Source organism: Molothrus ater, chromosome 25 (genome assembly GCF_012460135.2).
Source record: "Molothrus ater isolate BHLD 08-10-18 breed brown headed cowbird chromosome 25, BPBGC_Mater_1.1, whole genome shotgun sequence".
NCBI classification, from domain to species: Eukaryota; Metazoa; Chordata; class Aves; order Passeriformes; family Icteridae; genus Molothrus; species Molothrus ater.
Genome location: NC_050502.2, coordinates 3823403 through 3845483, shown reverse-complemented (window position 1 = coordinate 3845483; position 22081 = coordinate 3823403). Strand labels below are relative to the sequence as shown.

General features: G+C 57.9%; 1 protein-coding gene across 1 annotated transcript in view; it reads right to left on the bottom strand.

The window, feature by feature from the left end:
- BLACAT1 (BLACAT1 overlapping LEMD1 locus) overlaps positions 1-21613 on the bottom strand; it is a 32604-nt gene extending 10991 nt beyond the window's left edge. The window contains exon 1 of the mRNA XM_054517309.1: positions 21449-21613. The gene's annotated coding sequence lies outside the window, so the exon portion shown is untranslated. The remainder of the gene's footprint in view (positions 1-21448) is intronic.
- Between the last annotated feature and the right edge of the window lie 468 nt (positions 21614-22081).

The window sequence follows — 22081 nt, the reverse complement described above, 5'->3', positions numbered from 1 at the left end:
GTTCGGGAAAGCATCACATAGGAATAAAAAGCCATAGACCACAGCAGAGGGCTTGGCAGGAGAGGCAGCGGCCTGGGGGAGAGGGGAGGGCAAAGGGAAAGGAGAATGGGGGGAAAAACGATTCTCTGGGCTAAGCTGCCCTCCCTCCCTGTGAGCAGCTGGGAGCACAAACCCAAAACCACGGCGGGCTCCGGCCACAAAACCAGGCTGGGCTCCCCCCACAAAATTAGGGTGAATTCTCATCCCAAAGCCAGGCTGGGCTCCCATCCCAAAACCAGGCTGGGTTCCCATCCTAAAACCAGGCTGGGCTCCTATCCTAAAACCAGGCTGGGCTCCCATCCTAAAACCAGGCTGGCCTTCCACCCCAAATCCAGGCTGGTTTCCCATCCCAAAACCATGGAGGAGGAGCTGCTGGAGCCCGCGGGATCAATCCCAGTTTTAGGGGACAAAGATAAATCCCTTTTTTAGGGAGAAAGATAAATCCCATTTTTAGGGGACAAAGATAAACCCCATTTTTAGGGAGAAAAATCCCGTTTTTAGGGGACAAAGATAAACCCCATTTTTAGGGAGAAAAATCCCATTTTTAGGGCCAAAGATAAATCCCATTTTTAAGGCCAAAGAGAGATCCCATTTTTAGGGACAAACACTCACCTCCGAGTGCAGCCTCCCCCTGCCCAGCAGAAGAAAATCCTGCAGATTTTCTTGTGAAAATCTGACTTTTCGGGCCACCAGGGGACCGGGCCAGGAGCAGGAGCTGCAGGAGCTGCCCCCAGAGCTCACCTGGCTGCAGGGGCGGATGCTCGGCCAGGTTCACCCAACAGAGCCGCCTTTGTGGGCTCAGACAAAGGCCCAAAGAAAGGTCTGGCTGCCAACCCTCCTTTCCCCCCCCCCTCGGGCCTTTTTCGGGGGAGTTTCCGTCTCTGGAGCCACCAAAAGAGGCGCTCGGGACAAGGTGACGCCGTTCAGCTCGGCCGGGAGCCGGGCACGGCGGGGAAAACCTCGGGAAAACCTCGGGGAAGCTCCTGGGGTGGCACCAGCAGTGCCCAGGTGTCCCTGGATGAGCTCTGTGCACCTGGGATGGCACCAGCAGTGCCCAGGTGTCCCTGGATGAGCTCTGTGCACACCTGGGGTGGCACCAGCAGTGCCCAGGTGTCCCTGGATGAGCTCTGTGCACACCTGGGGTGGCACCAGCAGTGCCCAGGTGTCCCTGGATGAGCTCTGTGCACACCTGGGGTGGCACCAGCAGTGCCCAGGTGTCCCTGGATGAGCTCTGTGCACACCTGGGGTGGCACCAGCAGGGCCCAGGTGTCCCTGGATGAGCTCTGTGCACCTGGGGTGGCACCAGCAGTGCCCAGGTGTCCCTGGATGAGCTCTGTGCACACCTGGGGATGGCACCAGCAGTGCTCAGGTGTCCCTGGATGAGCTCTGCACACCTGGGGAAGCTCCTTGGTGTCACCAGCAGTGCCCAGGTGTCCCTGGATGAGCTCTTTGCACACCTGGGGATGGCACCAGCAGTGCTCAGGTGTCCCTGGATGAGCTCTGCACACCTGGGGATGGCACCAGCAGTGCCCAGGTGTCCCTGGATGAGCTCTGCACACTTGGGGAAGCTCCTTGGTGGCACCAGCAGTGTTCAGGTGTCCCTGGCAAAGCTCCCTCCCTCCCTGCCAGGACCCCGCGCTCATTAGCCGCTGTTAATTCGTTAATATCCGGGGGGGCTGATGAGCTCAGGGTGGGAGATTCCCGGAATTCTTGGGAAATCCAGGCTCAGAAATGCAGGTACTGGGAAATTCAGGTTCTCAGGGAGGGATTCTCTGCGGTTTGCAGCGGATAAGAGAACACGGCTGTGACCTACAAAGAGCTCCTGGGGCCAGGGCAGCTCTGAGCTGGCGTTTTCCCAGGGTTTTCCCTCTTTTATCCCCCCCGAATGGCGAGGGGGAAGGGTCACGGGGTGTCCCACCTGTGACACGGCCACGGGACCCTCCAGCCCCTCTCCAGGACCCCCCCGGTGTCCCAAAACACGGGGCTGCTCCAGAGCATCCCAAAATTCCATCCTTGGGAGCAGGTGCTGGGCTGGGGGGATCTTTGGGGGAACCTCCCAGGTGTGGGGGGCACGGCAGGACCCCCAGATGGGACCCTGCCCCTGCGTGTCTGGGGCAGTCCCTGTGGATCAGCCCCAAACCGTACGGGACAGCCCCAGTCCCTATGGAAGAGCCCCAAACCCTACAGAACAGCCCCAATCCCTGTGGATCAGCCCAAATCCCTGTGGATCAGCCCCAAACCCTACGGGATAGCCCCAAACCCTATGGAACAGCCCCAGTCCCTCTGGAACAGCCCCAAACCCTACGGAACAGCCCCAAACCCTATGGAACAGCCCCAAACCCTACAGAACAGCCCCAATCCCTATGGAACAGCCCCAATCCCTGTGGATCAGCCCCAATCCCTATGGAGCAGCCCCAATCCCTGTGGATCAGCCCCAAACCCTACAGAACAGCCCCAAACCCTACAGAACAGCCCCAATCCCTATGGAACAGCCCCAATCCCTGTGGATCAGCCCCAATCCCTATGGAGCAGCCCCAATCCCTGTGGATCAGCCCCAAACCCTACAGAACAGCCCCAGTCCCTATGGAACAGCCTCAGTCCCTACAGAACAGCCCCAAACCCTACAGATCCCCCCGAAACCCTACAGATCAGCCCCAATCCCTATGGATCAGCCCCAAACCCTACAGATCCCCTCCAATCCCTACAGATCACCCCCAATCCCCCACGGACAGTGACAAATCTGTCACTTTCTCCTTCACATCTCTTTAAGACACACGGCCCTGGCGGCACCCACGGCCTCCCCACGGAGGTGGCACCTGGCAGGGCACACCCTGCTGTCCCCAGCACGTGTCCATCCCGGTGCCACCGTGCCCTGGCCGTGCCGCAGGGACCCCAGGGGTGGCCGGAGCCGCCGGCCGAGCGCGCTGAGCTCACCTTTGGCAGGGTGGAATGGCTCCAGTCCCTACAGATCCCCCCAATCCCTACAGATCAGCCCCAAACCCTACAGATCCTCCCCCAAATCCTATAGATCACCCCCAAACCCTACAGAACAGCCCCAAACCCTACAGATCCTCCCCCAAACCCTACAGAACAGCCCCAAACCCTACAGATCCTCCCCCAAACTCTATAGATCACCCCCAAACCCTACAGAACAGCCCCAAACCCTACAGATCCTCCCCCAAACCCTATAGATCCCCCCCCAAACCCTACAGATCAGCCCCAAACCCTACAGATCCCCCCCAAAACATACAGAACGGCCCCAATCCCTACAGATCACCCCCAAACCCTACAGAACAGCCCCAAACCCTACAGATCCTCCCCCAAACCCTATAGATCCCCCCCCAAACCCTACAGATCAGCCCCAATCACTACAGATTAGCCCCAAACCCTACAGATCCCCTCCAATCCCTATGGAACAGACCCAAACCCTACGGATCCCCCCCCAAACCCTACAGAATAGCCCCCAAACTCTACAGATCCCCCCCAATCCCTACAGATCACCCCCAAACCCTACAGATCACCCCCAAACCCTACAGATCAGCCCCAAACCCTACAGATCCTCCCCCAAACCCTACAGATCCCCCCCAAACCCTACAGAACAGCCCCAAACCCTACAGATCAGCCCCAATTCCTACAGATCCCCTCCAATCCCTACGGAACAGCCCCAAACCCTATGGATCCCCCCCAAACCCTACAGATCAGCCCCAAACCCTACAGATCCCCCCCAGTCCCATCACGGACAGTGACAAATCTCTCGCTTGCTCCTTTGCAGCTCCTCAGGATGCGGCCCTGGCAGCACCCACGGAGGTGGCACCTGGCAGGGCACACCCTGCTGTCCCCAGCACGTGTCCATCCCGGTGCCACCGTGCCCTGGCCGTGCCGCAGGGACCCCAGGGGTGGCCGGAGCCGCCGGCCGAGCGCGCTGAGCTCACCTTTGGCAGCGTGGCACGGCAAGGGCGCGGTGCCAGCGGGCACGGGGCTGGCACGGCGCTGCCATCGCCCTCTCCGTCCTCTCCTCCCCGAGCCCCCCGGGGCACGGCGCCGCTCGGGGGGGGTCACCTCGCTGCTCCGAGCCTGTTTTGGGAGCTTTCCGTGGCTGCGCGGGCACAGGGATGGGGTGGGTGCGCTGCGAGGGGCTGGGAGAGGAGGGAGGGAAGGAGGGAGGGAGTGGGGTCAGGTATTTCTCCATCCCTGGCTCGGCAGGGCCGCTAACAAAGGCGCTATTGAAGTGCAGCCGCTCCGGTCTGTGAAGCAGAAACCTCTTGTATCTCCTCCGGTGCCTTTGATCTGCCTCCCCCCGGTGGGATGGAGATTACTCATGTCCTGCTGCTGCTGCTGCTGGGGCACGGCTGCCAGCGAGCCACGAACCCCCGGAATGTCCCGCAGGCATCGGCACCCAGCACTCACCCCGCTGCTGCCCTCGCCGTGTCCCCAAACCCTACGCCAAATCCTACAGAACGGCCCCAAGCCCTACAGAACAGCCCCAGGCCCTGTGGATCAGCCCCAAACCCTACAGATCCCCCCCAGACCCTACGGAACAGCCCCAATCCCTACGGAACAGCCCCCAAACCCTACAGATCAGCCCCAGACCCTATAGATCCCCCCCAATCCCTACAGATCACCCCCAGACCCTATGGAACAGCCCCAAGCCCTACGGAACAGCCCTAAGCCCTATGGATCAGACCCAGTCCCTACAGTTCAGCCCCAAACCCTGTGGAACAGCCCCAAACCCTACAGATCAGCCCCAAACCCTACAGATCAGCCCCAATCTGTACAGATCAGCCCCAGACCCTACAGAACAGCCCCAAGCCCTATGGATCACCCCAAAACCCTGTGGAACAGCCCCAATCCCTACGGAACAGCCCCAATCCCTATGGATCAGCCCCAGACCCTATGGATCAGCCCCAAGCCCTATGGATCACCCCAAAACCCTATGGAACAGCCCCAATCTCTATGGAACAGCCCCAATCCCTACAGATCTCCCCCAAACCCTAAAGATCGCCCCCAAATCCTATGGATCATCCCCCAATCCCTACAGATCACCCCCAGACCCTATGGAACAGCCCCAATTCCTACAGATCCCCTCCAAACCCTAAAGATCGCCCCCAAACCCTATGGAGCAGTCCCAATCCCTACAGATCCCCCCCCCCCCCCCAGTCTCTAGGGATCACCCCCAGTCCCATCAAGGACATGTCCACGGATCCCCGCAGATCCCAAACTTTGTGGGATCCGCGCCGGCGGCGCTCGGCCAAGCGCAGGGATCGGGAGGAGCCGCGCTCCGGGCCTCGCATTCCTCGGCTGTAATTAAAGCCGCTGCGCCGGGCGGAGGGGGAATTTCCCAAAGGGTTTTTCTGGCGTCTGGACAAGGGTCAGACAATGAGAACATTTGACAGGGTGCCCAAATCCGCTGTAGCTTGGATACGCTCAAAGCCTCCCCCGTGCTCCTCCTCGGTCCCAGGCGCTGCTTTGGGGGAGGTTTGGGCAGGTTCGGGAGGTGGGGACGGCGCTGGGGGCTCTCACAAAACCCTCACGGCCCTCAGATCAGCCAGGCTGCCCCAAAAATGCCAAGGCTTGAGCAGCACAAAGCCTGGCAGCACATTCCCGGCGGGATGCGCCTGGAAACCCCCGGGGGAGGCACCAAACGCACCTCGGAGACTCCCAGCGCTCGGGTCGGGCTTTGAAAAGGGCTTTGCTGCCTTCAGCAGGTCCCTGCCTCGCTCCTCGCGGATCCAGGGGGGTCATCCTGGTTTTTTCCAGTCCTGGGGGATATTTGGGGTGCTCTGAAAGCTTGCACAGAATCCATCCCAGCTTCCCCAAAGCGCCTCCGGAGCTCTCAGCCCCTCCTGCCTCTCTGGTGGGTTTGCAGCTCCTGTGGCACCCAGAGGGAATTCCCACAGGAGCAGGGAGGCCCCTGGGTGCCCAAATGAAACCACCCAAAACCAGAGCTCAGGAGGATCCTCCACAGACTCCAGCACCATTCCCAAGGCTCATTCACAGCTGTCACCGGCACAGAAAACCATCCCAGCTTCCCAAAAGCGCCTTTGGAGCTCTCAGTTCCTCCTCAGATCCTCTCTGCTGGGTTTGCAGCAATCCCTGGGTGCTCCTGTGGCACCCAGAGAGGCTCCAGTGTGAGCAGGGAGGCCCCTGGGTGCCCACATGGCAGTGCCCAAACCGAACCACCCAAAACTGGAGCTCAGGAGGATCCTGCAGAGATCCCAGCGCCATTCCCAAGGCTCATTCACAGTTGTCACCTGCTCAGAATCCATCCCAGCTCCCCAAAAATGCCCAGAAATTTTAAAGTTTAACCCTGGGATTTTGGGGAGCAGCTCAAGCCAGAGTTTGGGCAGGGATCCCTTTGGGGCTCTCACTCCCTTCTGCCTCTCGGGTGGATTTGCAGCAATCCCTGGGTGCTCCTGTGGCACCCAGAGGGAATTCCCACAGGAGCAGGGAGGCCCAAATGGAACCACCCAAAATCAGAGCTCAGGGGGATCCTCCAGAGATCCCAGCACCATCCCTGAGGCTCATTCCTGCTTTTCCCAGCTCCCAGGAACGGGGAGAGCTCAGGACACACGAGATGGACAAATCCAAGTGAGAGATGGACACAAATAAAAACCCCCCAAGAGCTGGGGATGGACAGGAGGGATGGACAGACGGACAGACAGGTGGATGGACGCTCCAGAGCAGAGCCTGGAACACCTCAGTTCCCCACTGAGATCCTCCCCAGTTGCATCCCAAGGAGGCAGGAACAGCCTCAGGTTTGGGGGATCAGCTGCAGCTCCCCCTCCCCAGCCCCACACTGGCTCGTGACCCATCAGGCCCCAACTCCTGGGGGATTTTTTTAAAGTTTAACCCTCAGATTTTGGGGAGCAGCTCAATCCCAGGTGGATTTTTCAAAGTTTAACCCTCAGATTTTGGGGAGCAGCTCCAATTCCTGGTGGGTTTTTTTAAAGTTTAACCCTCAGATTTTGGGGAGCAGCTCCAATTCCTGGTGGGTTTTTTTAAAGTTTAACCCTCAGATTTTGGGGAGCAGCTCCAATTCCTGGTGGGTTTTTTTAAAGTTTAACCCTCAGATTTTGGGGAGCAGCTCAAACCCTGGTGGGTTTTTTTAAAGTTTAACCCTCAGATTTGGGGGAGCAGCTCAAGCCAGAGTTTGGGCAAGGATCCATTTTCAAGTGGCTCCAGCCCAGGCAGATTAGATCCCCTAATCACATTTCCAAATGGGGGATTTAGAGAATATTTGTCGTTGTAACAATGTCCTTTCCCAGCCTTTCCCTCATTACACCCAGACTTTTTGGTTTCGTGGGAAAAGAGAGCTCTGGAATTATCTGTGGTGCAGCTGAAGCTGCACTGGGTGTCTGTCACTTGTACATCCCATGGATGGGGTGATTCTGGGGTTATTTATGGATTTTAATCAGCTTTCTCATCACCACCCAATTTTCTACTGAGAGCTGCTTGAACAGAACCCAAATCTTTGCAGAATTCCTGATAAATCTTCCAGGAATTAAAAGGAAGAAGGTGGGGAACCCCCCAGATCCTGCCAAGCTCAGCAGAGCAGAGGCCAGGGTGAGACCACAGCATCTCCAGCACCTTTGTGGGGCCATTCCAGGGAAATGTGCCCCAGAAATCCCAATTTCCATCCACAGCAGCACCACAGCTCCCTTCCCCATGGAAAATCCACTTTGGGAAGGGCCAAACCTCTTCTGAATTTCCAGGTGCACACACACACACACACACCCACAGGCTCCTTGCAGAGCACAGGATTTTCCACCCCTGGCTACTTCTGCACTTCATTCCCATTGGGATGCTCCTGCCCAGCCCTCTCAGGAGCACAGGCATTGCTCCCAGGCAGCTCAGGAAATGTTTTCCTTTCCCACTGGCAATTCCAGGCATTCCCCACATCGGGAATTTTGTGTGAGGAGTGGGGCTGGGGAGGTGCTGAGGGGACAGGGCTGTCCCCACACCAGTGGCTTTTCCTCAGTGCCTGAGCTTGCAGAAATGTTCCCCCAGGACAAGGAGGGATATTTTATATTTTACATTTTATATTTTACATTTTACATTTTATAATTTTATTTTACATCTCCAGTTTGTTTGTCCCACTCAGCTTCAGGCACAAAACCAGCCTGAGGGAGCTGCACCCTCTCCTTCCCACTTTTCCATCTGCAGCAGCTCGCCACTTCCAGCCCTCCTTCCCTCTCCCCCACTTATTTTAGGTGAAAAGGTTTTTGACTTATGACTTATTTTAGGTGAAAAGGTTTTTTTTTTCTTTGTACCAAGAAAAAAAAAATCCTCCAGCCCTAAATAATTTCATTCTCAGCTTGCTGGAAAAATTCCGGATAAATTCATTTCTGTTTGACCCAACAAATCCATCCTGAGCGGGGAAGTGACCCTTGGAGATGCCCCAGGATCCCAAAATCATCACTTGAGAGTGCCAGGTCCCAGCCCAAAGCCCAAATCCCTCTACTCCCCTTTGCAGAGAGAGCGCTGATCCCTCTGGATTCATTTCCAGCTGGAAGGATGGGAGAGGGAAGGGATGAGGTGATAACCCAGGTCTGTTCTGCCCACTCCATTCCTGCCAGCAATTCTTCCATGCAGCCCATGAGGAGAGGGCAGCAGCAGCTCAGCAATCAGGTAAGGCCCCGGCTGACCAGACCCTCCTGGGCCTTTTAGCACAACTGTGGTCACAGATATTTCAGCTCCTGCTGCCCCAGCTGGAATCAAGTCTGGGCTGTGAGCAGGAGATGCTGGAGGAGCCGGGGGGATTTGTCTGGGTTTGCCAGAGCAGCCACAGGGATGGTGAGGGATGGGCAGGGATGGGGGGTCAGTGGTGGGGATCACTCAGGGATGGGGATTGATGGTCTGGATCACTCAGGGATGGGGATTGATGGTGTGGGTCTGGATCTGGGTCAGTTCAATGGTCTGGATCACTCAGGGATGGGGATTGATGGTGTGGGTCTGGATCTGGGTCAGTTCAATGGTCTGGATCACTCAGGGATGGGGATTGATGGTCTGGGTCTGGACTGGATCAAACTCAATGGTCTGGATGGGGCAGGGATGGGGGATTGATGGTCTGGGTATGGATCTGGATCAGGCTCAGTGGTGTGGATCAGCAAGAGATGGGGAGATTGATGGTCTGGATGGGGCAGGGATGAGGGGTCAGTGGTGGGGATCACTCAGGGATGGAGGATTGATGGTCTGGATATGGATCTGGGTCAGTTCAATGGTCTGGATCACTCAGGGATGGGGATTGATGGTCTGGGTCTGGATCTGAATCAGGTTCAATGGTCTGGCCCTTGCAGGGATGAAGGGCTGATGGTCTGGATCAGGCAGGGATCAGGGGTGGATGTTCTGGATCAGGCAGGGATCAGGGGTGGATGCTCTGGATCAGGCAGGGATCAGGGGTGGGTGTTCTGGCTCCATCAGGGATCAGGGGTGGGTGTTCTGGCTCCATCAGGGATCAGGGGTGGATGTTCTGGCTCCATCAGAGATCAGGGGTCCATGTTCTGGCTCCATCAGGGATCAGGGGTGGGTGTTCTGGCCCTGGCAGGGATGTGGAGCTGCAGCTGAGCCACCCTGGGCAGTGCAGGGGCTGGACCCTGCTGAGGAGGTCCCTGCTCCCCTCAGAGCTCAGGGACTGGGGAGATGGGCTGAGGGTTCAGTGGTCAGGAGTGAGCAGAGCACAGGGAACACAGAGAGCAGGAATGAGCAGGGCCAGGGGAGGATGGAGCCCCTGGGGATTTGTCCAGGGTGAAACCATGAGCAGGAATGAGCAGGAACAGGGGGGGATGGAGCCCCTGGGGGTTTGTCCAGGGTGAAACCATGAGCAGGAATGAGCAGGGCCAGGGGAGGATGGAGCCCCTGGGGGTTTGTCCAGGGGTAAATTGAAGGCAGGGTGAAACCATCAGCTCCACAGGGGCCACTCCAGCCCCCCTGGGAGGAGCCTCCCATGGGATCAACCCCATCTTGGTGACTCCAGGGACACCACCCTGGGCACAAACTTGGCAAGGAAAGAGATCAACCCTTCTCCCACATCACCCACCAGGGCTGAGCCCTCCAGCACAGGCACGGGGGCAGCTTTGGGGATTTAGAGAATATTTGTCATCCTAACAATGACATTCCCCAGCCTTTACCTCATTCCCCAAGCCAGGACTCTTGGACTTTTTGGCTTTGTAGGAACACGTCCCATGGGAAAAGGAGGCTGCAGAGCATTTCTCATGCAGCTGAAGGGCAGAGGGTGGCCAAGCTCACACAGCTTCTGCTGCTCTCCCAGGGGTTGGGAATCCCTGCCTGGGCGCTGAGGGGCCGGGTTTGCTCTGGGTTTGGGGTTTCAGGGTCCTGCTGAGCACAGGGAAGGACCTGAGAGCCAAGCTCAGCTCCTCAGACCATCACAGGTGCAGCAGGCAGGGGTGGGTGCAGGAAATGTGGGACTGGGATCAGAGCAGCACATGGATTAACCCCTGCAGGGCCAGCCTAGAGCCCGCTGAGGGCTGGGGGCACTCGGAGTGTCCGAGGGGAGGCAGGTGTGGGACATTTGTGCTCTGGCTGCTGCCAGCCCTGTTACTCCCTGTAATTTCCTGGTTTTCCCTGTTATGCCCTGTTATTCCTTGATATTCCCTGTAATTCCCTGTTGTTCCCCATTTTTCCCATTTTTTCTTGTTGTTCCCTGTTGTTCCCTTGTAACTCCCTCTTATTCCCTGTTATTCCCCGTTGCTCCCATTTTCCCCTGTAATTCCCTGTTTTTTTCCCCATTATTCCCCGTTGTCCCCTGTTATATTCCCCATTTTTCCTGTAATTCCTTGGAATTCCCTGTTGCTCCCCATTTTTCCCATTCCCTGTTATTTCCCATTTTTCCCTGTTATTCCCCATTATTCCCAGCTATTCCATGTTTTTCCCCGTTGTCCCCAGGGCCTGCTCCCATCCCACTGCCCCCTGGCACCTCTCACCCCCAGCAGGAGCTGACCCGCACCCAGCGTCCCTTCGCCACCCCGAGCTGTCCCCTGCCCCGAGCAGGGCCCTGAGTGCCGCTGTCCCCTCCCAAGGGACAGCCACACCCGCGGGGGACACCCAGACCTGTCCCAGACCTGTCCCAGACCTGTCCCAGACCTGTCCCCGAGCTGCTCTCCCCGCCTGGAGCCAGCCCAGCCACCCTCCCTGGGGACACACAGACACCGGGAGGGGACATTTTTGGAGCCCCTCTGAGCACTCCCTGCCCTCTCATCCGAAAAGGGACCAGGGCTGGGCTCGCCCTCCCCTCTCCTCAGAGGGAATTTTCCCTTCTGGCAGGGAAAAATCCTCATTTTCCTGAGCGGTGCACACACGTGCGAGCCCCGCGGCGCGCACAGAGACCCCGGAGCAGCCCCCAAATCCCTGCAGGAGCCCAAACCCCCTCGGCACCACCACACACCTGAATGAGCAGCGGCTCCAGGTGACGCCGAACCCGCGGCAATTCCCCTCTCCGAGCCCTTAATCTGCCGTTCCCCGGCTGACATCACCGCTCAGGTTGATACACGCACCGCTCCCCTTATCTTTCTTTGGGATTACCTCATCGGAGAGGGCTCGCAGAGCCTTCCTCTCACCCTCATCCTCCTCTCCCAGCTCGGAGCTGCAAGTTTGCCCGGAGGAAGGAGCGGCTGGATGCGGTTCCAGCTCTTCCCTCCCGCATCCTTCCAGCATCCGGCAGCTCCAGACCTGCCCGGAGCCCTTCGGAAACCAAAGCGCACCTCGCGCAGCCTCCGCGGGGTTTATCCCCACCGCGAACAATGCCCGAGTGTTTCACGCACACGCACAACCCCGTCCGGCTTGGCCTGGGCGAGATAAAAAACTTCAATTCCCATTCCGGCCCTGGAATGCAAGAGTTAACGAGCTCACGTGTAATTAACTGCTAACTACGTTAACATGTGTTGCATGTAATTCTCTGTCAACATAAATAAAGGGAATACAACACGAATATACCCACACACCTCCCAAATATTCATACAGAGACGAATTTCGGCCAGTTCGGGATTATTTTCACCCAAAACAAAGCCGGTTTCATGATTATCTTTCCTCCCGAGCTACCTCCACAGGAACAGAGCCACAGCAAGCCACAACCGCAACACCTCCACGAGAATGAAATCCCCACATTCCCACATTTTCCGCTCGGATCGCTTGGGGATGCTCCGGGCTGGGGATGCTGCCCAGGTGGGGAGCGGGGGATGCCGGTGCCCAGCGCCGATCCCAGCGCGGGCCGAGCGCTCCCCCGGTGCCCCCCACGCACCCAACTCCTGCAGGCAACGCTCCAGACAAAGAAAACCAGAAAAAAAAAATAAATAAACGAAAAAAAAAACAACAACAAAACGCCGTCTTACTTTTTTTTTTTTTTTCCTTTCCTCCTCTTTTTTTTTTTTTTTTCCTGCTTTTCTTTCCCCTTCCTCTCTCGTCCCGCAGCTTCACCCGCGGGGACTCCAGAAATTCTTTTTTTTTTGGGGGGGTGGGGGGAATCTTGCAAAGCAACTTCAGGAGGCGCTCGGAGCTGAGAGGAGGCACCGGGGAGGGCTCGGCCAGGCGGAGAAGAGAAGGAACAAAAGCCCGAGCGGTGCTGAATAAGGTGCCTTCCTAATTGTGAAGGGGATTGTGGTGAGGCTGTGTGCGGCTGCGGGGCGGGAGGGGGCGGGTGAAGGGGCGATGGGGAGAGGCCTCGCTCCCTCCCTCCCTCCCGCAACCCCCGAGCCGAGCTGCTGCATAAATTCTCTCCTGGCTCTCCATCCCTCGCCTCCCATCCCCGGCGCTTTCCCATTCCCCGCACGGCTGATGCGGTACCCAGGGCACGGCCCCTTCTGCCCCCCACCCCGGGCACCGATTCCGCCTCTCCGCTGCTTTTCCCGGCTCTCCCAGCTGGGTTTTTCTCCCGTTTTCCCCCCTTCCTGCTTTGTCTCCGGCCCCGTCTCGCAGCCGAGCAGACACAAAAGAGCCTCTGACCTGGGAGGAGAAAATTCCCCTTTTCCAAAGGGGAAAAAAAAAAAAAAGCCCACCCGAGCTCCCCGCGTTTTGAGCAGGGAGGGGAATTAAAAATAGCTGGGCTAGTTCGGGCTGGGAGTTCATTGCTGCCCTAATGAGTGTAATTAGCGGGGTGAGGGTGGAAGCGGCTTCCCCTGCGGCTTCCAAGGGTTTTTGGGGGGGAAAACGGCGTTTTCCCGCTTCCAGGAGCTGTCCCTGGGTCACCTCAGCCTCCAACCAGCGGGGTTCAGACAGGATTAAATCCCAAACTCATCCCGAGTCCTCCGGGGCTTGGCAAAGCAAAGACGAGTCGGATTTGGGACTTTTTTTTTTCCCTCTCATTTTCGTTGCTATCCCTGCACCTCAGCTCTCCCAAATCCCGGCTGGCAGCGGAATAAGGGGGGATTCAGCGGGGATTTAGGCGGGCTCGGGAGCCAGATCCTCCCCCCGTGGCATCGCCTCAGCCCCAGCAGGAGCGGGGCTGCTCTGCCCCGGGCACACGGGAGGCCCCTGGGGGTGGGCAAGGACCCGCCGTGCTCTCTGCCCTCTAAATAACCCCAAAAATCCGAATTTCAGCCGTTCATTTCGGCCGTAGGGCTGCGGTGATGGAGCAGGGTCCATCCTGCGCACCCTCCCCTTAAATAAAGATGGGATAATTGATGAATTCCCCTGATGCGCCGGGCAGCTCATTAACTGCCGGGCCTAATGAGCTGCTGGGCTTGTCCGAAGAACCAGGAGGGTTGGGATGGGGGGATAATGTTGGACCTGGGCATGGGATTGCCAGAGCAGGAGGTCCAGGAGTGGGCTGAGCCCTCTCCAGCATCTGCTCCGCTCTGACATTGTGCTCACTTGGGCCTTTATTATTTTTTTTTTTTTTTTTTTAATTGTCTTGATGTCCCTCATTTGCATAATCCCCCATAATGCAGCGCAGCAGGACTTTTGCTCTGAGCTAATAAATAGACGACAAAAATAAATGTGTCATTTAAGATTTGCTTCCATCCCTTGCCTTTGTGAGGGAGCTTTCAGCCGGGAATGACGCTGCCGGCGTGGATCTCACAGGAGCTGTCAGCCCGGCCTTCCCCTCGCCCCTGGTGCTCAACTTTGCCAGATGTTTTCAGCAGAACTCGGCAGCCAGCAGCAGGAAAAGGCGGCTGTGGAATACCGGGATGCGCTCCTGGCAGCCCAGGGATTGCTCCCAAAGCTCTTTCCCCAAATCACCCCACGCCAAAAATATCAAAAATATCCCCCAGCCCAGCCAAAGGCGCCTTGTTGTGGTTCTGCGTCCCGTGATGGGCAGGCAGGTGGCTGAGGTGTTTTATTTTTGGAGTGTTTAATTCAGAATTCCGGAGCGCTGTGATTTCCTCGCCTCCCCAGAGCCTTGCCCGGCTCTCCTCTCACCGTGGTGTTGAATTACTGATGAAATTCTGTTCCCTGAGCTGAGAAAAGGAGGAATTGCTGGGCCATGAATATCCGAGTGGGCTCAGGAAATGCATCTTTTTGCTGCAGGATTTCCCCCTCGGGTTCCACGAGAATCGATTTGTCCCCTTCCAAGAAATCGTCTGGATGGAGCTCGGGATATTGGTGGGAACAGCAGAGATCCCATCCCGAAGCAGTCAAAGCAGGTCCCGGGTGTCAAAACAAGATTTTAAAATAAATTCGCTTGGTGTTTTCCCAGGATGGAGCTGGGCTGGAAGATCCCAGGAATGCAGAGCACCCCTGGAATGTGAGGACGTTTGGGTCTGATGGAGCAGTGGGAGCCCTCAGATCGCTGGAGGTGTGGAAGGGACGGTTCCTTTGAAATCCTTTCACACCTCGTGCATTCCAGAAGTTGGGTTTTCCCTCTTTTTCCCCCCAGCCTTGTGATCCTGGAGGATTCTCAGCCCTGACCTCAGAACACTTCAGCATTTTTGCTGAGAAAAGCCTGAAAACACCAACCCTAAAGGCTAAAAGCCACAAGAGAAATTAAAAAATAAAAATTAAAAGTAAAATAAAAATAATGGGCAAGGTTGCTTATTTTTCTTTTAAACCCTGACCCATTTCAACTCATTTCTATGGCTGACTCTGGGGTGGGAGATGGAAAAGAAATTCCATCCACAACAAATCCTCCCCCAGCTCATCCTGGCGGTGAAATCTTCACCCCCATGGTGTGGACCAGCACCAGATCCGTGTGCTGGGATGGGATAAGGGAGCTCAGGGATCCATGAGGATGGGAGGAAGGGAAACCCAGCGGGAATGAGACGAGGCAAGGGCTGCATGGCTGTGGAGTCTCCCTGCAGGATGCAGAGAATAATTTCCCTCTTCCCCCCAGCAGCAGGGCGAGAGGATGGGATCATCAGTCTTCATTACACGGCCAGAATAGGCTCTGTCAGGTTCTGCTGTGAAACCAATCAATATTCCCTTGGCCTGGCTGCCCAGAGCTCCCTGCCAGGGTGGGCACTGGGACATGCCAGGGACAGCAAGGTCCCCCCCATGGGGCTGGGGACACGCAGGGAGACACAATTATTGCCACACATTTTGGGGCTTTTAAAGGAATTCAGGGGGGGTTTCTCATCCAGCTCCTCAGGGGTTTTCCTTTGCCATAAAATGTGCAGAAGAAACAGAAAAAACAGGGAAGGGAAGGGAAGGGAAGGGAAGGGGAAAGGTGAAAAAAGGGTGGGGAAAAGGGGAGGAAAAGGGAAGGAGAAGGCGGGAAAAGGGGAAAAAAGAGAAAGGCAGAAAAGAAAAAAGGGAAGGGAAAAGGGGAGGAAGGAAGGAAGGAAGGAAGGAAGGAAGGAAGGAAGGAAGGAAGGAAGGAAGGAAGGAAGGAAGGAAGGAAGGAAGGAAGGAAGGAAGGAAGGAAGGAAGGAAGGAAGGAAGGAAGGAAGGAAGGAAGGAAGGAAGGAAGGAAGGAAGGAAGGAAGGAAGGAAGGAAGGAAGGAAGGAAGGAAGGAAGGAAGGAAGGAAGGAAGGAAGGAAGGAAGGAAGGAAGGAAGGAAGGAGAGGAAGGAAGGAAGGAAGGAGAGGAGAGGAGTTTTTCAGGGAGCAAAAATCACCTGTTTTGCCCAGTTTCAAGCACAAAATCCCTCCCTGCCCTGTCCCTGTCCCTGCAGTGCCACCCCCGGTGCAGCTCCAGCCTCACGGGACGCTCCGGGCGTTCTCCCCCGTTTATCACGGGCATCTCCCGGCATTTTTATCAAGGGCAGATGAATTTCGGGGAGCTCCCGGTTCCCGTTTCCCCCAGCAGCGGCTCTGGCACCGCGTCCTCCCCGCTGCCACTGCTGGAATTCGATTCCGCGGGGCTGCGAGCGCACTCCTGATTAATGGGACTCATTTCTGCTTGAGAGAAGGTTTGAAATGAGCAGCCGAGGGGAAGCGAGCGCAGAGGGATCCCCCCCTGTCCCCCACTCCCCCGGCGTCGCTGCTGTTGGCATTTCCCAGCCCGGGGATGGGCCAGCAGCTGAGCAGACGCGCTGGCCCCGTTTCAGCGCGGCAGAAGGTGCGGGAGGCGGGGAGGGGGGTGCGGGGATGGGAGGGGGGACGAGCCGGGGGACCCCCGGACCCCGGGATGGACGGGGAAGGGACCCCCGGGCTCGTGGTGCCCGGCCCTGCTCAGCGGCACCGGGGGGAAAGGGGGCACGGCGGGGGGACACGGAGGGGACACCCAGGGACACCCAGGGACACCCAGGGACACGGGGGGAACACAGGGGGACAAAGAGAGGACATGGGGGGATACCCAGGGACACGGAGGGGACATGGGGGGACACCCAGGGACACGGGGGGAACACAGGGGGACAAAGAGAGGACATGGGGGGATACCCAGGGACACGGAGGGGACATGGGGGGGACATGGCGGGGACATGGGGGGGACACCCAGGGACACGGAGGGGATATGGGGGGGACACCCAGGGACACGGGGGAACACAAAGGGACACGGGGCGACACACAGGGGGGACACGGAGAGGACACGGGGGGACACACAGAAACATGGGAGACACGGAGGGACACGGGGGGGACATGAGGAGGACACAGAGAGGACACGGGGGGACACAGGAACATGGGAGACACGGAGGGACATGTGGGGGACATGGAGCAGACACGGAGGGGACACGAGAGGGACACTGGGGGGCACGAGGGGGCTGCACATGGGTGGCCAATGAGCCTAAAGGTGAAGGAAAAAGGGGAACCCCGCCTGCTGCGGGGTCGGGGGTGTCGTGTCCCCTCTCCGTGAGTCCAGCCAGGGCTCAGCCCTCCTGTCCCCAGCCTGGGGTGATGCTCCGAGGGTCGCTCCAGCCGGGGGTCCCCATGCGGGTCCCTCCAGCCGGGGGTCCCCATGCGGGTCCCTCCAGCCGGGGGTCCCCATGCGGGTCCCTCCAGCCGGGGGTCCCCACCTCCCTGGCCGCTGCCGGGCATCCCCATCTCCCTGCCGGGACCCCCCCACCCCCGCCGGTTCGGGACTCTCTGAGCCCATCCCGGGCTGGTGCGAGCCCCGAGGTGCCCGCCCGGCTCCCTGGGTGCTCTCAGGCAGGCAGAAGCTGTGGTACCCCTGTCACCCCACGTCTGTGCCCCACAGAGAGGCTGCCCCACGCCGGGGCTCTGTAGGACGCGTGGTGGCCCCGGGAATCACGGGAGATCTCCCCCGAGCCCTCCGGCGTCTCCCCGAGGAGCGGCGGTGCCTCCCCGGCGTCTCCTTTTCAATTTGTTTTTATAAGGAAGCAGAAAAAAAGAGCGAGAGGGAGGGAGAGGGAGTCACATCCTAATCTGGCAAAATGTCAGGGAGTGATTCAGAGAAGAGGCGAGTGGCAGAGAGAGGCAGCCCACACAGGAGACTTGTTTCTGATTTCCAAATGTCAGCATGTCCTTTAATTAAATGCTGATTAACAGGGGACGTGCTCCCCTGTGCCAGGGCTGCTGCTGCTGCTGCTGCTGCTGCAAATCCCGGCTCCAGAGAGAGCCTGGGCAGCTCTGCCACCCCTGGGATGGGCTCTGGGCAGCCCAGTGATGCCTCAGGGTTTGGGTTTTTCTGTTTTTCAGGTTCTGTGCTGCTTCAGCGTGTGGGTCTGGGTTCATGTTAGGGGATGGTGAGCTCTGATCACAGAGACAAAACAATTCCTGCTCCAGCTGGGGACCAAGGACAAATGATCCAAATCTCAGGCCCAGGAGCACAAACAGCGTGGGCTGGGACTTGATAACCTAAAGCTGTAATTGGACAATTAACTCCAATGTGCAAATGGAGCAGTGACAGACCCTGTGAGCAGTTGTGGTCATGACCCCCATTTTGTGGTCACGCTTTCCACGCTTCTCCTGCCATCTCCACTCTCTGCCTGTGCCACACGTCCCTCCCAGTGCCACCAAAGCCTCTCTGTGTCACCTTTGGATGTGTGAGATGGGGCGGCCAGGGACTCTGGGTGCCACATCTCCCTGTGTCACAGGGACTCTGGGTGTCCCTGTCCCTGTTATCTGTGTCACAGGGACTCTGGGTGCCACATCTCCCTGTGTCACAGGGACTCTGGGTGTCCCTGTCCCCATTCCCTCTGTCACAGGGACTCTGGGTGTCCCCTGTCCCTGTTCCCTGTGTCACAGAGGCTCTGGTGCCACATCCCCCTCTGTCACAGGATCTCTGGGTTTCCTCTGTCCCCTTTCCCTGTGTGACAGGATCTCAGGGTGTCCCCTTTCCCTGTTCTCTGTGTCACAAGATCTCTGGGTGTCCCCTGTCCCCATTCCCTGTGTCACAGGGGCTCTGGGTGTCCCCTGTCCCTGTTCCCTCTGTCACAGTATCTCTGGGTGTCCCCTGTCCCCATTCCCTGTGTCACAGGGTCTCAGGGTGTCCCCTGTCCCTGTTCTCTGTGTCACAAGATCTCTGGGTGTCCTCTGTCCCTGTTCCCAGTGTCACAGGGGCTCTGGGTGTCCCCTGTCCCCATTCCCTGTGTCACAAGATCTCTGGGTGTCCCCTGTCACTGTTCCCAGTGTAACAGGGTCTCAGGGTGCCACATCCCCCTGTGTCACAGGATCTCAGGGTGTCCCCTTTCCCTGTTCTCTGTGTCACAAGATCTCTGGGTGTCCCCTGTCCCCATTCCCTGTGTCACAGGGTCTCTGGGTGTTTCTGTCCTTGTTCCCTGTGTCACAGGGTCTCAGGGTGTCCTCTGTCCCCATTCCCTGTGTCACAGGGTCTCTGGGTGTCCCCTGTCCTTGTTCCCTGTGTCACAGTATCTCTGGGTGTCCCCTGTCCCCATTCCCTGTGTCACAGGGTCTCAGGGTGTTCCCTGTCCCTGTTCTCTGTGTCACAAGATCTCTGGGTGTCCCCTGTCCCTGTTCCCAGTGTCACAGGATCTCTGGGTGTCCCCTGTCACTGTTCCCAGTGTAACAGGGTCTCAGGGTGCCACATCCCCCTGTGTCACAGGATCTCAGGGTGTCCCTGTCCCCGTCCCCGTGCCGTGTGCTGCTCACAGCACCAGGTGCTCCCTCTCCCAGCTCCCGCGGCGGCGCTGCCTGTTCCATCCCCAGGCGCCACCTGATGGCACCAGCTCCGGGAAGGATTTGTTGGACAACATTCCCCAGCCACAGAGCCAGCAGGAATCAGCTCCCAGGGTGGAAATGGGAAATGGGGACACGGAGGACAGCCCTGCCCCACACCGAGCCCAAAGAAAGCAGAGCCAGCTCCTCTCTTCTTCCCAGGACCTCAAAAGTCCTTCCCAGCTCCCCAGGGGGAGGCAGATCCTGCTATCCCTGCCTGGAGCATCCCTACAGGTCCCCTGTGCTGGGGAAGATGAAACAGGAAAGCCTTATAAATATGATTGTCTGGCAAAAGAGTTTGAGAATATGGAAACTATAAGTGAGATTGAAATGAAAGCAAGCTCTGAGATCCCTCAGTTACTGAACAACTGGAAAACAATGGTGTGGCCAGCTGAAGGTGATCCCCTTTTGATGGAACAACACCCTCTGCTTGCAGACAGGCCCAAGGGTCAGAGCAGACCCTGCCAGCTTGGCAGAAGGGGTCCAAAGAGGAGTTTGTAGGGTTTAAAATGTAACACAGTATGGGAATGTAATGATTCTTATAGGCTGTATGGAAATGCTATAGGATTTGTATCTTGTACTAGATTGGTTAGTGAGAATCAGAATATTCAACACAGAAGAAGATTCATTGTAAGGGGAACCTCGCTCTCTTACCCTTTTTACTCCTCTTATGCTCTTGGTCTCTTACCCTCTCACCCTCTCATCCTCTCTCCCCCTCTCTTCTCTCAGTCCTGCTCCAGCTGTGGCTGGCAGCTCCCAGCAGGGCCCCGCCCTTGGCCCTTTGCAATAAACCCCAAGTTCCCAGCCCTGGTTGCAGAGATCTCTCATCTCCATCCATCCCGACCGTCCCACCCCCCGATGCTCCTCCACCCCTGGGTTTAATTCCCCTGACAGACCTGAGGAAACACCGAAATCCCGGGAGCAGCAAGACCCGGACATCTCCCCCTGGGAAATGCAGGAAAAGCCACCAGACAAGGGCACTGCCACACCAGTGTCACCTCTGCCCCCCTCGGTGCCTCCCAGCCCGTGTGGGGATCTCAGAGCAGGAGGTTGGGCATCTCCAGCCAGAGGAGAGGGAGGATTTGCATAACCGGGGCACAGCCAGGCCTGCACCTCCCCTGTCCCCAAAGGGCAGGGGACACAGGTGACAGCAGCCAGCACTGGATCAGGGTCCTCCTCCAGCAAAAAACCTGTGGAGAGGGGAAGGTTGACTGTGCCATGGCCTCGTTTCACCGCTGACCCTCCCCTTCCCTCCCTCACCAGGGAGTGCCTGGTTCCAGACAGGGCAGAGGCTCCAGCTTGGGAGAGCCCCTGGATCCTCCCGTGAGCTCAGCAGGGATCCCCAGGGATGGATTTAGGAGCCAGAGTCCCTGGAATGTGCCAAGCTGGCCATGTCTGTCCCCAGGGATGGATTTACCCACCAGGGTCCCTGGAATGAGCCACCCTGGCCATACCTGGCTCTCCAGGGATGGATTTACCCACCAGGATCCCTGGAATGACCCACCCTGGCCATGCCTGGATCCCCAGGGATGGATTTACCCACCAGGATCCGTGGAATGAACCAACGTGGCCATACCTGGCTCCCTGGGGATGGATTTACCCACCAGGATCCCTGGAACGAGCCACCCTGGCCATGCCTGGCCCCAGAGCCCACCCAGCCCGCAGGGACCACCCTGTCCTGCTGCTCTCCTCTCTCCCTATTTTGCCAGGCTCGGGGAGCACCAAACCCCCCAAAAACGAAGAGATGCAGAGACTGCAGCGAAGTGTCGGTGCTGGGAGGGACCGGGAGGGGAGAGCACGCACAGGGGGAGGGGAGGTGGCGGCGCTGGGGAAGGGAGGGGAGGAATCATTCCGAAGGAGCCAGATTTCCATATTCCCCCTGCTGGAAGATTAAAGTTTGCATCCCAAATGTGATTGCTGTCGGCTCCCTGCCTCGGAAGGCACGTACCTGTCTCAGCAGCCGGCCCTGGCGGGCTCAGGGTCCATGCTGGCTACCTGTCAGCAGGCTGTGCCTTCTGTTCCCGCTGAGCAGCATCACTGCTCTGCTCCGCTCTGCTCCGCTCCGCTCTGCTCAGCGAGGGAGTTCAAAGCTGCAACTTGAGGACTCGAGGGTGTGCGGGGAGATGGACGCGCTCGCTGAGCATGAAAAGCAGCCATTGGCTCTGCCTCGCCGGCTGCTCTGCCGCTGGGCTGGGCTGAACATGTGTCATCCTTCCCCTCGGCACGGCACGGCACGGCCGGGGCTTCACCCGGGAGAAGGAGGAGTGGGGTTGAGGGGGTTAACCCGGGAGAAGGAGAGGCAGGATTGAGAGGGTTAACCCGGGAGAAGGAGGCGCGGGGTTGAGGGGATAACCCGGGATAAGGAGGGCGGGATCGAAGGGGATAAATCCTGGGAAGGAGGGGCATTATTGAGGGGGACAGCCCTGGGAAAAGAGGGGCGTTATTTGGGTTATGGAGGGGGGATGACCCTGGGAAGGAGCAGCGTTATCTGGGGGATAACCTTGGGAAGGAGTGTTTTTATTGAGGGAGCACAACCTTGGGGAAGGAGGGGCGTTATCCCAGGGGGGATGAACCCCAGGGA